The sequence below is a fragment of the Bacillus rossius genome, chromosome 14 (assembly GCF_032445375.1).
Source record: "Bacillus rossius redtenbacheri isolate Brsri chromosome 14, Brsri_v3, whole genome shotgun sequence".
NCBI classification, from domain to species: Eukaryota; Metazoa; Arthropoda; class Insecta; order Phasmatodea; family Bacillidae; genus Bacillus; species Bacillus rossius.
Window position 1 is genome coordinate 3,435,229 of NC_086341.1, and position 5,744 is coordinate 3,440,972.

Below are 5,744 nucleotides of genomic sequence, written 5' to 3' on the forward strand. Positions count from 1 at the left end.
ATCTTTTTGTTCGAAGCTAGCGAAGCTCTCCGAAGGTATTCGAAGTATCAGCTTACGAAAATTTTAAAAAAATATATTATTTTCATAAACAATAGTTTAATTTATACTATCAAAACTATAATGTATTTGTGTATTTAAAAATAAGATATACTTTAGGCATATAATAAAGATCAGTTTTTTCCGACATTGTCTAAAATTATACGCCTTCTGGGTTGTACTAATGTTAGTGAAAATGTAATTGCTGGGTATTGATTCCCCGAACTTCCCATTTAAAGCCAAGCATAATACCACAATACTAATTGCAAAAATCCAATGAGGTAGGAAAATACTTTTTATCAATGGTACATTCTAGAAATTTAAAAGTATTTTTTAAGTTACAACTATTTTTTCTTTGTACGATCGTTAAAGTCCAGTCGTTGTAGTCCATTTTAATTTTGCTCCTTTACTTACTCTATGATTTTGCTATAACAAAGATTTATTTGGCACATCGATAACCTTGATAAATCCCCCAGTGTTCATGGAAAAGAATATAAAATATAATACCGCCACATGCAGACGACTTCGATAACAAAGTGCCTAAAGCAACGACCTAGAGATATATAGACTGCTAGTGGGAGGCCATCTTTGATTCCAATTGAATTTGACAGAATGGTGGGCAAACAGTGCTTTGTTAGCAGACGACGTACATTGACAGCAGAAAAGTGACAGTGTACTAAATTAATTATGTAATATTACGGGATGAATTATGTTCATTATGTAAATTACGTGATGAATGAACAGATGATGTGTGGAATTGATTGTTATTAGACATTTTTGATTAGGTTTAGGTAAAAACCGCAACATAATGCCCAATTCTTATTTTAAATTAATAGTACTTAGTGATGATATAAATTCCAAGTACTACTGTATCAAATTACCTACCCGAAATACAAATATAATATAATATGTTCAATAACTGATCTACATATTGGTCACAAACATTGGGTCGAAGAAGGGTTAGCTATTTTCTAGCGCAATTAATGTCGTACTTCACATCGCACTACGATGAAACTGTATTTAAAATTATATTTCACTCGTTACATCTTTAAGTATTACCCGCAAACACTGTAAAATTGTGAAAAACCTACATTTTTTGGGAATTTACTAGCAACTTGCATCTTTCTCCCATAAGAACCAATGCTTTTACAGCTATGTTTTGCCCACCATTCTGTCAAATCAGCTCTCTGTCTCTCGCTCGGATTGTAGTTCCCCAGTATGCTGTCGACAGCAGCAATTGGCGCTGAAAGCAGGGTGATAAGCAGTCTATATATCTCTAGGTCGTTGGCCTAAAGAAATCTAAATTCAAAAATTACTTCAAGCAGTTAGAAAAATCTTAATTGTTGCAACCAAACATTGCACGCTTTTCTGACTATACAAAATAATACAACTGCATAAAACTGGCAAAAAACGAACATTCAAAATTGCCAAAATACCTTTATCGTAAATGGTCTCACGCAGTAGGCAGTAGGATCGGGCACTACCACTAGAGTGCACTATATAAAGTGTCTCCCTTTTTTTCGGCGACTTTTCTATATTGTCATATTTGATAATATCTTTATCTATGACTACTGCCGTCACCCGACGGGAAGCCTACGTTTCACAAAGGGTTGAGGACCAACCCGAACATGCCCGAAGACTTAACCTTCGGCCAACTTCGGGACTTTGTTTTTCTTTTAACAAGACGCGCGGGAATTTTGATTAGTGAAGGCCCACCGCCCATACTTAAGGACAGAGGCTATTCAAAAGAGCTATTAAACTGCATCAAATCAAGTATGTATCTGTACTTTGTGACAATAATTCTTTAGTAAAATTAGATTGTGGTTGACTATATGCTTAAATAACTAGCCTGTGTTGGTTTTTAATAAATGTCAGGAGTAAAAATAAATTGTTTAATTAAAATATCTACATAGTGAGTGTAAAGCAGCATGAACTGCGCCGTTAAAGCTACGTCTGCGGCCTGTCGGGCAGATACTTGGCCAGTGCCAGTAAGTGATGTGGGATTCTGCTGCCAGTCTGAGGTGCTCGGCATGAGGGGGAATCTAAAAATAAACCAGCCAGAGAGAGATAGAAGAAGGGATAGGGAGTTTGTGCATGTGTGTTTGAGTGCTTGTGGCCTCACAGTAGTGTTTATGGTTCTCCCTCCCTCTCTCGTTGTTGTGAACTGATACCATACACAATTATCACGTCTATCTCGACAGGTTTTTGTGACACAACAAGTGTCTAAACAATAATTTTTTGCGTGAGATTTTCTTTACTTACTACAGCAACATTTAATTCATGACAAAACTGCTGTAAAGGCTTTGCATGTTTTTTTACTAAGGAAACTGACAAAAAAAATTGACAAATTAAATAGCCTGTGGTTTTTTTTCTTTTTTTGGGGAAGTAAGGAAGTGTGCTATTTCTAATTCTGTTTTTTTTTTACTTAATATTTAATTTTTTTAATTTACTATTAAAATTTATTTTCGTGACAAAGTTTTTTTGTACATTTTTATTTATTCCTAATTATTTTCGTTATCTATATATTGTTAAAGCTTTGTATTTTTCCAGAATTGGTAAAATTGTCGTAGTCCCGGATATCACCTCCGTGATGCGGGTTGCGTCGTATTCTCAGGGAGGGTTCAGGCCTCGTGGCGGGGGAAATTAACACTATCCGAGCTACAATGATGTTTTGGCAGTTTGACCACAAGTATTTATTGAGCCCTTCATGTAATCTAGGTACATGGGCAATCCGCGGCACAACACCCGTCCCTCCGCGGAGTGAGGCTCGGCTCCACGTGTTTGGGTGGGGCAGGCGCCAAGTGCGGACTGCATCCCCTGGTTTCGTGTGCGATTGATGAACTGTCTCTGCCCCTTCCCTATGATAGCGAGAAACCAATTAAGTTGGAACGCCGTCGCCGGCGACGTAAAGTCCGTCCCGTTGCGGCATGCACGTGTCCGCCGATGCGCGCAATGTCCCGCCTCAAAGAAACAAGAAAATACTTATACACAATTAAATTAGTTACAATGGCGACCGACAGCGTAACACACGTGAACGTGAGAGTCCCGATCCCCCGGATCCAATCTCACCAGTTGTGGCTCTCGTCTCACTGCCGCACTCGTCTCGCCATGCGACCGCCTCGCTCAGCCGCCAGATGACTACTCTGTCGTTGCCCGGCGACTCTCGTCCCTAGACACATCTGTCCTGTCCGGGCGCCAGACTCTAACTGCCCCCTTCTGCCGCGCTTGCCTCTCCGCCCGACCTCCCCCCCACTCCGAGACACGTGCAGCGCTCGGAGAGATTCCGGGTGTTGGCCTCGGCTTCGTCGCCCGGTGACAGCAATTAAAATAAATGTCACATAATATTTAGAAATACATATAACAATATTGAAATTACAAAAATTGCAGAAAAATAATACATAAAATAATACATGAGCCATTATTACATATAAAAGTACGTTCTGAATATACAAATAAAGTGTCACACTGCACAGGCAGGGGTGGCTCAGGAGTTGGCACAGCATAACGGGCTTTATGAGCAGGGGAGACACTTGGGTCGACGTCAAAATAATACTTTAATTATGTTTGTTTCTAGTATGTACAAATCTTTGAAAAACAAACAGTAAAGCTGGGTTTACGATTGATTTCCTTTAGAATTATAACTTAACATCGAGCACACGATTATGTCAAAACTACATTTTCCAGTTTATGATAGACATATGTCGTCGTCCGTCCGAAGGCCATAAAGCCCGGCCTCCACCCGCCAGTATTAAACCCCGCTAACGGAACGCAACCCTAGCCCAGGTTACTTGAGTCAAGCGAGCCGTCGACGTCGGTGAGTGTTAAATAGATTACGCCCATATGCCAACTCCACCAAACAGCTCTTATGCTTCATTAATTACTGGGAGTAATTAAGTGATTTTTAATTATCAAAACAACCCTTAAGAGTGAAAGTGCGTCGTAGGGGTGCAGCGGTTTTCCCCGTGGGAAACCGCAGTTAATAAATGTTCGGAACATCCCTTGCGGCCTTCCGCTAATAATTAACAACAGCATAAATCAACCTAATTAACCTCCCCGTTTTCACCTGCAAATTGCCACTGGAGTAGTCAACAAGTGACAGACAGTCTCCAGCTTGACTTTCTATTTTCAAATATTATTAATCTCAATTTTATTATGTATTATTATTATAGGCCTTCCGCCAACTAATTCAGACAGATGTTATTAAGTTACGAGGGTTCTAGAAATAATAATGTCTAATTATAATTATAAATTTGGAATAACGGCACATTAGAAAGTTCGGCGCGTCATGACGCTTCCTCCCCCCCCCCCCCCCCCCCCCTAACCGGCACAAAGCGGCAGTAGAGTTTTACCCACGGGCCGGGGCGGACATGTGATCCCGCGGGGAGACTTCAACCTTTGTGCTACTGATTTCTTCATACTGGTAAATATTATAATTCATTAAAACCTCTTTTTTCCTCTCCCCGCGTGCCCCCGTGCCCTTTTCTGGTGCAGGGCTTAACCCGGCCGCGTTAATTTTTGCTCGTCGCGCAACAACGGTTCGCGACGCAGTCACCTTACCGTCCAGGCCGACTCCCGCGAACAGAACTTAATTTAATTCGTCGAGCAGACGCCTGCCGGCTACAAACGTAAAGACTTTTCTCTTAATATTACCTTCGTGGGCCCGCGACTCACACAGGTGAGCCCGGGCACGAAGCTAGTTCCAGTTTATCACGGGAGTGGCCGTTAACCCACTCAAACTCTTCGAGGACCCCCAAGCCCATGTAGGGATCTATTTGCAAGTGCCGCAACGTAACACGTAATTAATTATTCAGTGCGAGTGTGTGTAGTGTGAGCGTATTTGTCCAGTGTAATTGTATAACTTGTGCCCATCCACACTTTGTGAGATGCGGGATTAAAAACCAGCACCTAATTAATGTGTTCTTTATTTCATAGACGCCCCCTGAACAGTTAGGAAACAGTCCTCTACACTGCTTAGGGCCAGTACGTATTAAAAGCAGGGACTCCCTTCCACCATCAACAGCTGCCGATCCTAGTGGAACACGTAGGGGCAAAAACCCACGACCACCTCGGTTAATACTCAAATTAGCCTGGCGCCCGCCGGAGATTTCATTAAGAGCCACTAAAACCACTAGGACCGCCCCGGGTTTCGATCACGAGACTGCGGGTGACGGCACATAGCAGTCGTTAATTCCAACCAATCACAGCACAAAACACATGGTCGACCATTGTTCGTAATGGAGAAGCAGGTTTGAAATAGGATATTGACAAATGGGATATCTATTTTTTGAAATGGATGATGATTACAAATTACAAATATACGAATTCTAACCAAAAATACTGCCGCGCTCGGTACAATACCAAGACATAAACTTCCGGCTGAAAGGTTCCGGTTTGTTGTGATTGGTCACTTCCCTTAAGTCTTAACGAAAAATTTAAAATATAACCATTTCTGTTAAGTCTTAAGTCATCATATGGTTCGCACACGACCCGTCAAAATTCACACACGACAATCATAAACCATTCCACTAGTTTACATAGAGTCATATGGTAAGTACACGACTATGTCTTAATTCTTAATTCTTATCTTTCTATCGTAAACCAACCTTAATATTTATATGGTTATCAAGTTAATTTTGTTACCACCTACTTGTGGTTTACTCTATGGTTTCTGACTTGCCAAACGAGCGTTTCCGGAAGTGTAAGGGGCT